At 46.1% G+C, this 16,033-nt stretch overlaps 1 long non-coding RNA gene across 2 annotated transcripts; it reads left to right on the top strand.

The window, feature by feature from the left end:
- LOC147374879 (uncharacterized) lies at positions 1 to 2,194 on the top strand. 2 transcript variants are annotated; one of them, XR_015161477.1, is made up of 3 exons: positions 1 to 829; positions 1,242 to 1,636; positions 2,041 to 2,194. It is a non-coding gene; the product is annotated as an uncharacterized LOC147374879 (long non-coding RNA). The 2 variants fall into 2 exon arrangements; XR_015161478.1 differs by having other exon boundaries at positions 829 to 957.
- The last annotated feature ends 13,839 nt before the right edge of the window (positions 2,195 to 16,033 follow it).

Below are 16,033 nucleotides of genomic sequence, written 5' to 3'. Positions count from 1 at the left end.
GCCCTTCCACGTCAGATTTCCCCGCAGCATCTAACCCGGCTCCTGCGGGAGGCAGGCTGCTTCCTCCTCCGGTGGGGAGCAGGCGGCCCCCGCCCCTGGCCTCTGCTCCCGCTGCGGGCGGGGCCCCTGGAGGCCCCCAGGCTGGGCGCCAGCGGGCATCTCCTCCACTCACAACTCCGCTCTCCATCCCTGGTCCAGGGTGACCCTGCTTTTCTCCCACCCTCCTCCCCCGCACGTCCCCAGCCGCCCAAGAGAACACCTGGACCAAGCCCAGCTCCTCCAAGCAGCGACACAAACACGAGGCTTGTGACTCATCACGGGATGAGGCGGCTGGAGGACGGAGCAAGCCCAGTGCCAAGCACATCATGGGAGCCCTGAGTCACAGCGGGAAGAGGGAGCCGGGTGTTGATGGGCTGAGAGCTGCGTGGGAGTGTGTGAGCGCGTGCGCCTTCGGGCCACTAGAGCTGGCTGTTCTCTGGCTCTCTGTACGCCCCTTCCCACCTAGCCCCTGCTCCACCTGCTCCTACCGGGTCGAACAAGCCTGCCCCCAACCCCAGCTAATTCTAACCCTTAGGCCAGATGGCTCCACCGGCTAGTTCATTATGGGCGAAACTCTGCTCCCTGCCCCACTGCCATGATGTTTAACCTGAGGGAATGTGACCCAGCTGCTGGTTTCCATGACAACCGAGGAGCCCACCTGACATCAATTCCATCTATGCAAGTCAGCCTCCTCCTCCCCCTACCCCGAGGGGTGAAGACTGCTGCCAGGTCCTGCCTGTTGAGTGCTGTCCTCGCTGGGGAGTCGCTCCAGGGACTCAGCTCCAGACGTGTAAGGACCCCCATCCAGCAGACACTCGAGGTCCCTTGTCACTGTCTGTGGGCTCTTTCTTCAGCCTGGCGACTGGGCAGTGACAGGCCTGCGGCGTGCGGCCCAACAGCATGAGAGTCTGTGTGTGGGTCAGTGAGTGTGCGAATGTGTGTTAGCCTTGTGTGAGCATGAGGAAGCGTGTGAGAAGCTGTATGTGTGTGAGCTTGTGTGTACACCTATGTGTAAGTGCAAAGTGTGCGTGAGAAACTTGAGTGTGCTCGGGGGTACACCCATGTGTAGGTGTGTATGTCTGTATGAGAAACTTGAGTGTATGTGAGACTGTGTGCATGTGTGTGCATGTGTGTGTCTGTGTATGTGTTACCTGCACACGTATGTTCTAGCTCCCTGACTCCCCTTTGCCTTTCCCAAACAGCTTTCTCACGAACAGGCCCTGAAACAAGGCTCTTCAGTTGGCTTCTGACTTAAGTCAACTCTACAGAAATGGGGCCAAGACAACAGTCATTGGCCAACCTGGGCTGCGTGGATCCTGAGGCTTCGCAAAGCCTGCTTTTCCAGCGCACCACACCCATCCGTACCCTTGGGGGTCATTTCACTCAGGAGAAGTTGATGAAGGTCTCACATCTGTCTCGGTCATGTGGAGCTGTCAGTTCTTCCTGGTTCAAAAGCACGAGCAAGACTTGATGTGGCAGCTGGCCACCGCTGAGCTGTTTCTCACCCACCATGATGAGAGGGAGAAACAGCATATTAAAAGGAGAAAAGGGGTAACTATGAATAGAAGCCCAACCTCAACCAGGAGAGAAGCATCAGGTGAGGCTTTTCTGATGCTTTACAAGTGTGAGGCCGTTCAGTCCTGCCGAGAAGCTCACAGGGCCGGGTGCTGTTCTACAGTCTAAGGAAATTGTCCGCCACCCCCAGAAGCTCAACCCTACACGGTGGCAATGACTCAGCCCAGGTTCTACCCGCCCTCTGATTCTAGCCCATTCTCTTTCCTCAATACCAAGTGGTCTCAAATATTTTTAAAAGGTATTAGAAAGCATACTACTACTACTACTACTAAAGTCACTTCAGTCGTGTCCGACTCTGTGCGACCCCATAGAAAGCAGCCCACCAGGCTCCCTGTCCCTGGGATTCTCCAGGCAAGAACACTGGAGTGGGGTGCCATTGCCTTCTCCATTAGAACGCATAAACCTTGTCATTTATATATCTTACAGGAAAAACCACCTTTCGAGCTGGGAAGGGCCTGCGGTTGTCTGAGAAAGTAGCCTTGAACATGAAAGCCGTTTTGAGACCTTTGACCTGGAGTCCTAACCTTGCCTGGATTAGCTTCTCAGTAGAGGAGGAGATCATAAAACAAATCCAATGAAATTGTGTGACTGTCACAACTAATTGTCCAAAACCTGGACGTCCCCACAGCTGAGGATGATACCCTAAATCAGTGATTCTCAACCAGGAGCAGTTTTGGCCCCCAAGATTCATTAGGCAATGTCTGGAGATATTTGGACCTCCACTTTGGCGGTGGAGGTCACAGAGGTCAGGAATGCTGACCACAATGCACAGGACAGCCCTGCCACAAAGAACACTATGGCTCAAGGTGTCAGTTCCTAGAGTAATTCCTTTCTTTACTGGCCGCTGGCATGGGGAGCCCAAAATGATGGTAGCCTCAATTCCAGTGGAACCGTTACACCGCCCCCTAGTGAAAGCAGGATCTGTAATGCTGCTGCTGCTGCTGCTGCTGCTAAGTTGCCTCAGTCGTGTCCGACTCTGTGCGACCCCATAGACGGCAGCCCACCAGGCTCCCCCGTCCCTGGGATTCTCCAGGCAAGAACACTGGAGTGGGGTGCCATTTCCTCCTCCAATGCATGACAGTGAAAAGTGAAACTGAAGTTGCTCAGTCGTGTCTGACTCCTAGCAACCCCATGGACTGCAGCCTACCAGGCTCCTTCATCCATGGGATTTTCCAGGCAAGAGTACTGGAGTGGAGTGCCATTGCCTTCTCCGATCTGTAATGCAGTGGAGTCTAAAGTTGAGATTTCAACGGGCAGCCTGGATTCCCTGGGGGTGATGAGACATATTGCTGGACGAGGGAACTGGACTTCAGCTAAAGGCTTAGCCCACAGGTGGCAGCCTGGGAGTCTCTTACACTCCCCAGCCTGAGTGTGCCATCTGCTTCTTGCTGGCATCACTACACCAGGCTTCTTGTGGAGGAGTTCCCAATGCACACACTCCTGGTAAACAGCAAGTAGAGCCAAGATCTGGAATTCCAAATTCTTGATACAGGGGTTTCTGTTTAACTCATGGAGCCTTTCAAAGTGTTTTTTTTTTTTTTTTTTTACCAATTTACATTCCCATGAACTGTGTATGAAAGTTATAGTTCTTTTACACCCTCATTAACAGTTAGTATTGTGTGTTTTTAAAAATATTATTTGATTTATTCTTCACAGTGTAAAGAAACTTCACAGTGTTTTTGATTTGGGCAAAGGACCAATGAAGTTGAGCATCTTTTCATATATTTATCGGTCACTGGATATCATTTTTTGCCAATTTTTTGGCCCATCTTACTGTTGGATTGGTTTATTTACTATTGACTTTAAGAGCTTCACATATGTTCCAAGGATGAGCTCTTTTTAGATATATATAATGCATATATACCTTCTTAGATGGTTTGGGTTGCATTTTCATACTCCATATGTCATTTGTCTTTATGTCAGTACCTGGAGTTTATTTTCTTTGTACTTCTGGTTTATTCCCATTGATTCTTGAATTTTTTTCCCTCGGATACCTCTTTGATTTTGCTGGATTTTATTCCAAAACACTTTTCCAACAAAGGTCCATATGGTCACACTTATGGTTTTTCCTGTAGCCATGTACTACTGGATTGTACACTGGATGTGACAGTTGGACCATCAAAAAGGCCAAGTGCTAAAGAATTGATGCTTTTGAACTGTGGTGCTGGAGAAGACTCCTTGAGAGGCCCTTGGATAGCAAGGAGGTCAAACCAGTCAATCCTAAAGGAAATAAGCCCTGAATATTCATTGGAAAGACTGATGCCGAAGCTGAAACTCCAGTACTTTGGCTACATGATGTGAAGAGCTGACTCACTGGAAAGGACCCTGATGCTGGGAAAGATTAAAGGCGGGAGGAGAAGGGGGTGACAGAGGATGAGATGGTTGGATGGCATCACCAACTCAATAAACATGAATTTGAGAAAATTCCAGGAGATAATGAATGACAGGGAAGCTTGATGTGCTGCTGTCCATGGGGTCACAGAGAGTCAGACAGGACTTAGCAATTTAACAACAACAACAAATCCTGAAGCACGTTTTGGGACATATGGAAGATAATATTCTGATTTCTTGAATGTTACCAAGTCTTCATTTTGCCTTTATTCTTTATTGATAGTTTAGCTGGGTATATAATACTTTGAGAATGCTCTTTTTCTCCAATTGCACCAGTAAATTGATCATGAAGAAAAAAATACTTCCTCATATCTCATTTACAATATATATATATCAAATTTCTTAGCTTTGGCTTCTTTTTTTTTTTTTTTTTAACCTTTCTTATATCTTAAAATGTCTCTCTTTCATGGAGACTCAATTTCCCTGAATAGGCCAACTGGTTTCATCTTTTCATCTGCAGAAACTAGTGAGTTTTCAATGCTTTTTTATTTATTTATTTTATCCTGACAGAAACCTATTCCAGATTAAAAAAATGGGAAATTTCATAATCCTTGGTCTCTCTTTTCGGTAGATTTAATGTAATTTAATATGAAAGGTAGAAACTGCAGGTAATGGAAAGTGGCACAAAACTGGCAAGTCTTCTGGGGGGGACACCCTCCCTCCCAGGGGGCCATCAGCTGGCTGGGGGCTCTGAGTCTTTAACTCCCACTGCCAGATGACAAAGGTCAGCAGGAGCTGATGCAGCAGAATTTTCTGCTCTGTGCAGGGAGCTGCCCCCACTTGCCACCACCCCCCGCCACCTCTCTCTAGGCAGGTATTATAGGCTGAAGTTGCCCCAGATCAGGCTTCAGCAGCGCTGAAATTCAGTCCCTATGCATCCAACCAGCATAATCCACAGCCCCCTCTGGAAGATGTAAATGGTGGGATGGTTCACCTTTTCCCTTGCATTATTTTTTTCTGGTTGTTTTTATTCAGTTGCTAAGTTGTGTCCAAAGTTGTATCCGACTCTTTGTAACCCCATGGACTGAATTTAGGAATTTGGATGGTTACCTTTTCCTAGTTCCCAGTAATCATGGAAAATTTTCCCTGTTATTCTGTTAGATCATCTTTGTGGGAATTTGGTAAAGGATATAAAAATTACAGAATGTTAAAATGTTAAATGTTACCCTGAATGAGAAGATTTAGGGGAAGCTTTGTGATGGAAATCATCTGTAGTTTTAAATGCAGGCAGGATTTAAATTCATAGAGGTAGGGATTAAATGTGATTAAAATCCTGACTTGACTATTCCTTCAGTTTCTGATAAAACCCATAGTCAACTGGAGGATTCCCTTAATTAGCTCATTCTGAAATGATCAACAATTTACATCTTGAGTGATCTGCTAGCTCTGGCTTAATTATCCATGAAACTGAAGCTGGCCTTCAATTGGAATAGCTAATTGACCTGCTTATTAATTCAGCTGCAGGAAATCGAAGGTATGTTTCTGAAAATGCCTTGACTAAATATATGCTTTGGGGAGATTTTCAATTAGTCTCTGCTAATGTATTCCTATTAACGCTAGTTGCTGCTGCTGCTGCTAAGTCGCTCCAGTCGTGTCTGACTCTGTGTGACCCCATAGACGGCAGCCCACCAGGCTCCCCCGTCCCTGGGATTCTCCAGGCAAGAACACTGGAGTGGGTTGCAATTTCCTTCTCCAATGTATGAAAGTGAAAAGTGAAAGTGAAGTCGCTCAGTCGTGTCTGACTCCTAGCAACCCCATGGACTGCAGCCTACCAGGCTCCTCCACCCATGGGGTTTTCCAGGCAGTACTGGAGTGGGGTGCCATTGCCTTCTCCACAATGCTAGTTGGAGTTCTTTTTAAATCAAGGTAGCATGTCAAGGGGGCTTCCCAGGTGGCCCTAGTAGTAAAGAGTCTGCCTGCCAGTGCAGGAGAATTGAGAGATCCAGGTTCGATCCCTGGGTCAGGAAGATCCACTTGAGAAGGGTATGGCAACCCACTCCAGTATTCCTGCCAGGAGAACTCCATGGACAGAGGAGCCTGGTAGGCTACAGTCCATAGAGTCGCAAAGAGTTGGACACAACTGAGGTGACTTAGCACAACACAGCATATCAAGGATTTCTATAATTATTTCAACTTAACCTCTTAATTTGGAGAAGGCAGTGGCACCCCACTCCAGTACTCTTGCCTGGAAAATCCTATGGACGGAGGAGCCTGGTAGGCTGCAGTCCATGGGGTCGCTAAGAGTTGGACATGACTGAGCAACTTCCCTTTCACTTTTCACTGTCATGCATTGGAGGAGGAAATGGCAACCCACCCCAGTGTTCTTGCCTGGAGAATCCCAGGGACGGGGAGCCTGGTGGGCTGCTGTCTATGGGGTAGCACAAAGTCGGACATGACTGAAGCGACTCAGCAGCAGTAGCAGCAACTTCTTAATAGTCAACATGTTGAGGTTTTTTTTTTTTTTTGATGCCTATTAGCTATTGGCTCTACTGCTCAACACTAAAATACAGTTCCTGAATCTGAAAGAGTATGTCAATAACTGAATCACTTTGCTGTACACTTGAAATTAATACAATATTGTAAATTAACTATATTTTAATTAAAAACATAAAATAGTTCCTTCCATAGCTCATTTTATTTCCATAAGCTCTATGTTACTAGTTTGTTTAAAGAGATCAAGTTACGTGACCTAATGAAGGTTTAAGTATTGTTAAACTTTCAATAAGTGATTTATAAATGAAATTCCCAATGAAAAGTTTTGAAACCCTATAAAAGCATGCCCTTTTTTTTTACTTTTTTGTAAAGAATTTCAGACTTACAATTGCAAAAATAGTACAGAAATTCTAGTATACTCTGTCCTTCCAGCTTCTTCAAATATTCTGACATAAGCTATAGTACAGCTGTCAACCCCAGGAAATTAATGTTGACATAACACTATTAACTGAGCTTCTCAGGTGGCTCAGCAATAAAGAATCCATCTGCCAATGCAGCAGATGTGGGTTCGATCCCTGGGTCAGGAAGATTCCCTGGAGGGGGAAATGTCAACCCACTCCAGTATTCTTGCCTGGGAAACCCCATGGGCAGAGGAGCCTGGTGGGCTACAGTCCATGGAGTCTTGAGAGTCAGACACCACTTGGCCACTAAACAACACTTCCTCAGTCTGTCTTTTATGACTTCAATGCAAGTGAAGAACTTCAGGCATCCATTATTTTTTAGACTGTGTCTCTATTTGAACTAGCCTGGTGTTTTCTCATGATGAGACTGATGTTCTGTATTTTTCCTCAAGGATGCCCCATAGGAAACGCCATGCCTTTCTCCATGCGTTATAACAGTGGTGCACGAGGTCCACGTGTCTCAGTACTACTAGTGGGCACTTCGACTTGGTTAAAGTGTCTTTGCCAGATTGCTTACTGTTGTTAGCATATCTCCCTTTGAAAGAAGTATCTGGTGGGGAGTTACAGCGTGACTATGTAAACGCCCATTTCTCACCAAATTTGTTTTCCATTGAATGCTTTTTGACTGCAACAATTAATAGTATGTGTTACTCAAATAAGGACCTTCTATTTTCATCATGAATGCATGTTTCTACATGTATTAATTGGAATTTCATTGTAAGAACTGTACTTTATTTGTTCTGTTCTTTGTAATAGTACGGGCTCTTGGGTATTTAATTTATTCCAGGGATTATAATCCATGACTATCATGTAATCTTTTTATTGTCCAATTTATCCCATATTTAGTCACTGGTGATCCTTCAAGTTCACTCCTGCTTTGGCAGTGACTCCACCAGTCAATCCTAAAAGAAATCAGTCCTGAATATTCATTGGAAGGACTGATGCTGAAGCAGAAACTACAATACTTTGGCCACCTGATGGGAAGAACTGGCTCATTGGAAAAGACCCTGATGCTGGGAAAGATTGAAGGCAGGAGGAGAAGGGGGAAACAGAGGATGAGATGATTGGATGACATCACCGACTCTATGGACCTGAGTTTGAGCAAGCGTCAGGAGCTGGTGATGGACAGGGAAGCCTGACATGCTGCAGTCCATGGAGCTGCAAAAAGTCGGACATAGCTGACTGAACTGAGCTGAACCATTGTATTTGGATCACTGTCTTATTTTCTGGCACCACAGAATGTTCCTGACTAATCTTGTACCTTCCCAGAGCCAGCTCAGGTGTCATCTGTTTCTCCAAGAATCCCTGTTCCTTTAATTGGACAATTAGAAACCCAAAATCGGTACGGGGTGTGTTCATTGATGCTGGGTTGTTTCATCTCAGCTTTCTCATTTGTCATTTGAGTTTGTCACTATTCCATTTTGGATCCCTTCTCACATTTTGTTCGTTGAAAAAAAAGGGAAATGGTCTCAGGGCTTCCCTGGTGGTCCAGTGGTTAAAACTCCACACTCTCAATGCAGGGGGCCCAGCTTCAATGCTGGTCAGGGAACTAGACCCTGCGTACTGCAGCTATTAATAAAAGATACCGAGTGTGGCGACTGAAGATCCAGGGTCAAACTAAGGTCCAGCACAGCCAAATAGTGTTTTTTAAGGGAGATGATGTCTCACTTGAAAAAATTAAAGTGAAAGAGGAGAGTGAAAAAGGTGGCTTAAAACTCAACATTCAGAAAACTAAGATCATGGCATCTGGTCCCATCACTTCATGGCAGATAGATGGGGAAACAATGGAAATAGTGTGAGATTTCATTTTCTTGGGCTCCAAAATCACCACAGATGGTGACTGCAGCCACAAAACTAAAAGACACTTGCTCTTTGGAAGAAAAGCTATGACAAACCTAGACAGCATATTAAAAAACAGAGAAATTACTTTGCTGACGAAGGTCCATCTAGTCAAAGCTATGGTTTTTCCAGGAGTCGTGTGTGGATGTGAGAGTTGGACCATAAGGAAAGCTGAGTGCTGAAGAATTCTGCTTTTAAACTGCAGTGTTGGAGAAGACTCTTGAGAGTCCCTTGGACTGCAAGGAGATCCAACAATTCAATCCTAAAGGAAATCAGTCCTGAATATTCACTGGAAGGACTGATGCTGAGGCTGAAGCTCCAATACTTTGGACACCTGATGCAAAGAGCCAACTCCTTGGAAAAGACCCTGATGCTAGAAAAAGATTGAAGGCAGGAGGAGAAGGGGACAACAGAGGATGAGATGGTTGGATGGCATCACTGAGTCAATGGACATGAGTTTGAGCAAGCTCCAGGAGCTGGTGATGGACAGGGAAGCCTGGTGTGCTGTAGTCCATGGGGTCACAAAGAGTCAGACATGACTGAGTGACTGAACTAAACTGAGATGGTGTCAATTTCCTTTACTGAAGCTATGTTTTACCTCCTCCTGTTGAAGGCCAGCACTCAATACTTCTAAATACTTCTGACTCTTTCCCTCCCTGCTTTGTGCATCACATGTTAAGAGTGAAGAATGTTTGACCAATTTGACAGTTCCTAAGGGATCTGGGTGGGATCCCTTCTGTCTGGATGGGAGCTTCTGTCCTACAGCCTGGCTGGCAGGCAGGCTGGCTGACGTCCCCAGGTGACCTCAGGTTCAGCGTCTGAAAGCCCTGTAGTCCATCTGAACTTGTGCTTGCAGTTCAGTTCTGTCTCTCAACCACACCTTTTAGGGAGCAAAGCCATCGATGAGTCATGCAGAGACAAAACTGTTTTCATCAATAAAATTTAGGATAATTTAAATAGCAGCTCAACCTAGTTTTTTTGTTTGTTTGTTTGTTTTCTCATATTTGCTTCAGTTCACCTGATTCAAATACTATAAACCCGTGGCTTGGGAGGGAGATTCCCTGTTGAAATATTTGGATGGGCATTTTGATCCACAATGGGCATCTTGTTGTATGTGAAGTTTTTAAAAGAGCAAGTTATTGGTTTTTTCCTCTGCACTTCAGATCACCCAAAGCCAGAGAGTGGGTGTGTAAACAGGCACTTCAATGCACTATTTTCTCCAATAGGACAGAAAATAAATCATTTTGAAAATTTTTGAAATAAATTTTGCAACACATTTTGATTGAAAAATATTCATATTCTTTTAGTCAATTATTTCTTCTCTTGAAACCAAACCAATTAAAAAAAATAGGCATAGATTCATTTCAGCATTTTTATAATAATAAACTTGAGGGAGGAAAATACCTGAAATATCCAATAGGATAAGTGAAAAAATTATTGCAAATGCTCTTGATAGAATACTATAAAGCCTTTAAGCAGATTTCCCAATACATTAGTAAAATGGAAAGGATTTATGACACAGTAAGTTTTCCAGTGGTCATGTATGGATGTGAGAGTTGGACTGTGAAGAAAGATGAGCACTGAAGAACTGATGCTTTTGAACTGTGGTGTTGGAGAAGACTCTTGAGAGTCCCTTGGACTGCAAGGAGATCCAAGCAGTCCATTCTGAAGGAGATCAGCCCTGGGATTTCTTTGGAAGGAATGATGCTAAAGCTGAAACTCCAGTACTTTGGTCACCTCACTCAAAGAGTTAACTCATTGGAAAAGACTCTGATGCTGGGAGGAATTAAGGGCAGGAGGAGAAGGGGGCGACAGAGGATGAGATGGCTGGATGGCATCACTGACTTGATGGACATGAGTCTGAGTGAACTCTGGGAGTTGGTGATGGACAGAGAGGCCTGGCTTGCTGCAATTCATGGGGTCGCAAAGAGTCGGACACGACTGAGTGACTGAACTGACTGAAGTTTAAAAAGAAAGATACTGGGTTAGTTATTTGTTTGTACTGAACACAGACCTGTCATTATTTATGTGTGTTTAAAAGACCAAGAGGACATTTATACCAAAGTATAAATGGTGGTGATGGTACTTCTTGTATTTTTTTCTTTCTGCTTCCTTTGTATCTTTTAAATATTCCTGAATGAGCACAACTGACTTTGATAACAGGGTGGGGAAAATTAAACATAAGGTTTTTCATTTGTAGTAAGAACAAGTGGATGGCTCAGCTAGTAGACTTAGGTATAGTGGCATTGAAGGTTAATTCTAATGTTAAAAATAAATTTAAACGAATCATTCTCAAGCAAAATGGATGTGACTAGCAGAATCATCTGGAAAGTCTTTCCAAAATAAATAACCCCAAATCCAGCTCCTGTGCTCACCCAGGACACATGCAGGCACACGCACTCACGCACTCACGCGCTCACACTCACACACTCACACAGGCACAGTCACTGGGACTAAGAACCATAGTTCTCATTCTCCATCACAAAGGCGCATCCATCACCAAATTGTGCAGAAATCTGCTCTGCAATCTCCGGGGACGCACAGATGAACTGGGGCTCACAGAGGCCTTTACTGGTTTTTTCAAATTTTATTTATTTATTTTTGGCTGTGCTGGGTCTTTGGTGCTGCGCGAGCTTTCCTCCGGCTGTGAGTAGCAGGGGCTGCTCTGTAGCTGTGGTCCACGGGCTTCGCATCGCAGTGACTTCTGTTGCAGAGCACAGGCTCCAGGGTGCGGGGGCTTCAGGAGCTGCAGCTCCCGGTCTCCGGAGTACAGGCTCAGGAGTTGTGAGGCATAGGCTTAGTCGTTCCATGGCTTGAGGGATCTTTCTGGACCAGGGGTTGAACCCTGCATTGGCAGACAGATTCCCCACCAGTGGGCCCCCAGGGGAGCCCCCAGGCCTTTACTATTAACTCTATTAAATTTAAAAAGTTTAATGGGATATTTGGAAACTAAAGAAGAGAAAAAGTGACATAGAATCCTATGACTCTAGAAAGGACAGTTTGCATTATTTGTGTGTTTGGGAAACACATCACAGACCTTACAAAGAAACCCCTCCCGAGCCCCTCTGCCTTATGCAGGTGTGTGTGGTGGTTAGAACATGGGCTCTGTCGGCTCATCCTCTCTGGATGAGTGACCTTGGGCATGACCCTTAACCTTTCTGAGGTTATTGTCTCTGTTTATCTGAATAAAATTGTTGAATGATAATAGTTCCTGCCTCATAATATTGTAGTCAGAATGAAAAGAAACATTCATGTAAGACACTAAGAGTGATCCCTGGAATATGAGCTGTTGTTCAGTCACTAAGTTTGTCCTACTCTTTATGACCCCGTGGGCTGCAGCACTCCAGGCTCCTCTGTCTCTTGGAGTTTTCTCAAATTAATGTCCATTGAGTTAGTGATGCTGTCTAACCATCTCATCTTCTGCCACCTGATTCTCCTTTTGCCTTCTATCTTTCACAGCATCAGGGTCTTTTCCAATGAGTTGGCTCGTCACATCAGGTGGCCAAAGTATTGGAACTTCAGCATCAGTCCTTCCAATGAATATTCAGGACTGATCTCCTTTAGGATGGACTGGCTTCATCTCCTTGCAGTCCAAGGGACTCTCAAGAGTCTTCTCCAACACCATAGTTCAAAAACATCAATTCTTCAGTGCTCAGCTTTCTTTATAGTCCAACTCTCACATCCATACGTGACTACTGGAAAAACCATAGCTTTGACTAGACGGACCTTTGTTGACAAAGTAACATCTCTGATTTTTAATACAAAGTCTAGGCTTGTCATAGCTTTCCTTCCTAGGATCAAGTGTCTTTTAATTTCATGTGTACAGTCACCATCTACAGTGATTTTGGAGCCCAAGAAAATAAAATCTGTCACTGTTTCCACTTTTTACCATTCTATTTGCCGTGAGGTGATGAGATTGGATGCCATAATCTTAGTTTTTTTGAATGTTGAGTTTTAAGCCAGCTTTTTCACTCTCCTCTTTCACCCTCATCAAGAGGCTCTTTAGTTCCTCTTCACTTTCACCCCCAGACACATCCACAACTGAGCATCATTTCTGCTTTGGCCCAGCTGCTTCATTGTTTCTGGAGATATTAGTAATTGCCCTCTGCTCCTCCCCAGTAGCATATTAGATACCTTCAGACATTGGAGGCTCATTTTCCGGTGTCATATCATTTTGCCTTTTTGTACTGTTCATGGGATTCTTGCAGCAAGAATAGTAATGTGGTTTTCCATTCCCTCCTCTGGTGGACCAGACTTTTGTCAGAACTCTTCACTATGACTCATCCATCTCGAGTGGCCCTGCACGGCATGGCTCATAGCTTCACAGAGTTATACAAGCCCCTTCACCACGGCAAGGCTGTGATCCATGAAGGGGGGCTCCCAACAGAAGGTCCTTCCCTGGGTCTGAGATTCAAGCTCTGAGAGCAGGGCCAGGGAGCATGGACTCAGCCTCAAGCCCTCCAAACCAGCCATTTGTCCAAAATGGTCCCAGCAAGACCTGTGGGGAGCATAACACACGTTGTCCAGAAAACTACCAAGGCCAGACCCACCACGGCCCTTTGAGCCAGCCTGAGTGGTGCTGGGGTCTCCTTGTATAGTTGAGGAGACCAGGGCTGGGATGAGCAGCAGATGCCTAGAACAGGAGGGCATGACCAATAGGTCAGGGATGCAGCCTCCGGTCCTGGATCTGGGTAGACCGGGTCTCCAGGGCAGGGCAGGGCTCCAGCCCCCCACGCCCTAGGATTTCACAGACCGTGGCCCCCACAACATCACGTCAGTTCCTAGGAGGCCTCCTTGCAGTTCCATAGATGCTGGGTCACCCATGGCTTTCCTGACACATAGGTTCCAGTGGATTCGAGTGGATGGGAGACTGAGCTGAACATTCCCAACTGGAACATCAGGTCCACAGCCCTCCCCAAGGCCAAGGTCACTGACTCAGGTCCCCACGGGCCACTTTCTTGTTTAAGGGAACTGCTGTTGGCCAGAGCCCTCAGCCGGCAGTGGGAAAAGTGCACCTTCAGGACAGCGAATGCTTAGCCTTCATCACTGCGCACCCTTTCTCATGAGAGTGGAAAGGCGAAAGTCATCAGGAGACCTAGCGTTTCTAACCTCGGGCACACGCTGGGCTTTCTGCAGCTAAGTCCTCATGTCCTTCTAAGAGAACCACCGAGGGCCAAGAGGTGTGATCCAAAGGGCGTGGGCATCCCCCTCCAGCCTCTGTCCTCCTCTGGCTCAGGGCTGCCCACATCCAGCTCTGCATCCTGGATTAAGTCACTCTGCAGCGGTGTCCTTACCACTGAAAATCTTCAATATCTGGTTCAAGATGGCAGACCCCTCAGTCAGATTTCTCTCTCCAAAATTCCCATGGAGAATAATGGAATGAATGTAAGAAGAGTGCAGAGAGGTGGATCAACACTGGGAAACCAGGAAGGTTGATATTCACAGATGAGAAACTTCAGGGCGCATCTTTAAGGAATGAAGTTGATGACTGGATGGAAAAATGGACGGATCGGTGTAACTGCACATACATTGGAAAACCTTCCCTGGGAAGAAAGTGAGGGCCTCCCTGCAGAGGCCGCCAGAGAGCCTCAAGCGCGCGGTCCCAGGCCTGGAGGGTGTAAGGCGGCAGGAAGCTGGGAGAAGCGAGGTAGGAGCAGCTTCCACTGCCGGAAGCAGATGACTCCAAGGAGAAGCATTATGTGCCGGGGTCCAGCCCCAGTGGATCCAGGGAATTCGAAGGGGAGAGGGCTTCGGGGATCAGGAAACAACAGCTTATTTAAATGTTAATTAAAGATATGAAGAGTGGTTAAATAAGGATAGCTCAATGAGAAAATTTAGTGGAGAAGAGGCTGAATAATTCAGCCAGAAGGTAAGAGAAAGAACGACATGGTGAGACCAAGTTTCGGTGAACAAGGCCCGCACTTTATTTTCCAAAGTAGTTTTTATACCTTAAGTTGTGCATAGAGGATAATGGGGGAAGGGGTAGAGTCATGCAGCAAGCCAGGCTTTCTTCCTGCAAACTTATCATATGCAAAAGTTTAGGTGATTTGCATCATCTTCTGGCCCGGAGGCCTGTTAACATTTTAAGACCCTTTCTTCAGAAAACTTATTTTTCTCTAAAGGTGATTGGTCAGGAGCCACCCTCCAAAAGCATTAGATAAAGTTGCATTCCTACAGAGCAAAGGTGTGGTGGGCTATAACAAGAAAAAGAATTAACTCAAGGGTCCAAGGTTACAAACATTAAAGCTACTACTTACATTTCTATACACCAATTATATCAATCAATACACTGCCAGGGACGCAGTAGGTAAGCGATATGGAGACTTAGCAGCAAACATAGGCCCAATAAGTGAAAAACCCTTCACCAATATCATTTCTAATCAATCTTTTAACTGCTCAAAGGAATCTGTATTTAGACAGTTTAGAACATCTCATGCCTCTCACAGTTGGGAGGCTCTGAACAATCACATGTGGCCAGAAAAACCTACTCAGGCAGGCTAGAGGACTTCCAAAGGAGTTTGTAGGTTGAAACACTATCACACCCAGGAACTTTATTAACTGGAGCTGTAAGTTAACTCTTTTTTCAGAGAGAGGTAGTGGGGGACAGCCCCCCATAAAGTCAGAGGTGTAGGTGAGAGCACAAAGCAGAAAGTAGGCAGACTCTGGTTTTGGGGGATAGATGCTCGAGAATTTCCAGGGGGACTCCTGAGGCTCGATCCCGCCTTTGCCTATGCCGAGCCTCCTTCCTCATGACCTTTGCCACGGGTGGAGTTCCTCACACTGGCTACTGGCAATTATGTTTCTCTGCACCACAGCCTCCAGCAGAACCCGGCCTCTTCCTCCCACTGTCCACTGGGTCTGTGTTTAGACACAAAGGCCCTGAAGTCAGAGCAGCCATCTCGGCAGGAGGACCAGCAGTGGGGCAGTTAGTGGACCGGGAGCTGGAGGTGTTAGCTGGGGGCCCCTTGGCCTGAAACACGGGCTGGTCTCCCCATAGTTGGCGGCACTGCCATCCTTCACCTGTGAGCAGAGATGGGCCCAGTGGACGTAAGGAGGCTGAGGCACAGGGAGGAATGTCTTTGGAGACTGTGACGGTCATCCCAGAGGCAAAGGTTCTTGTCCTGGGCCTCCTGGTTGCCAGCTTTGTGACTTTGGGGCCTCAGTTTCCTCATCTGTAAAACAGGTCTGATCTCAGCACTTGACAAATGGGGATTTGGTGAGGACTCTGTGTGGTGGTGGGCTTCTCAGATGGCGCTAGTGGTAAAGAACCTGCCTGCTAATCTCGGAGACTTAAG

Source organism: Bos grunniens, chromosome 3 (genome assembly GCF_055505025.1).
Source record: "Bos grunniens cultivar Pamir isolate PY7600 chromosome 3, Bosgru_T2T1.0, whole genome shotgun sequence".
In the NCBI taxonomy this organism is placed as follows: Eukaryota; Metazoa; Chordata; class Mammalia; order Artiodactyla; family Bovidae; genus Bos; species Bos grunniens.
Note: the sequence above shows the minus strand (reverse complement) of the source record. Positions and strands in the feature narration are given on the sequence as shown.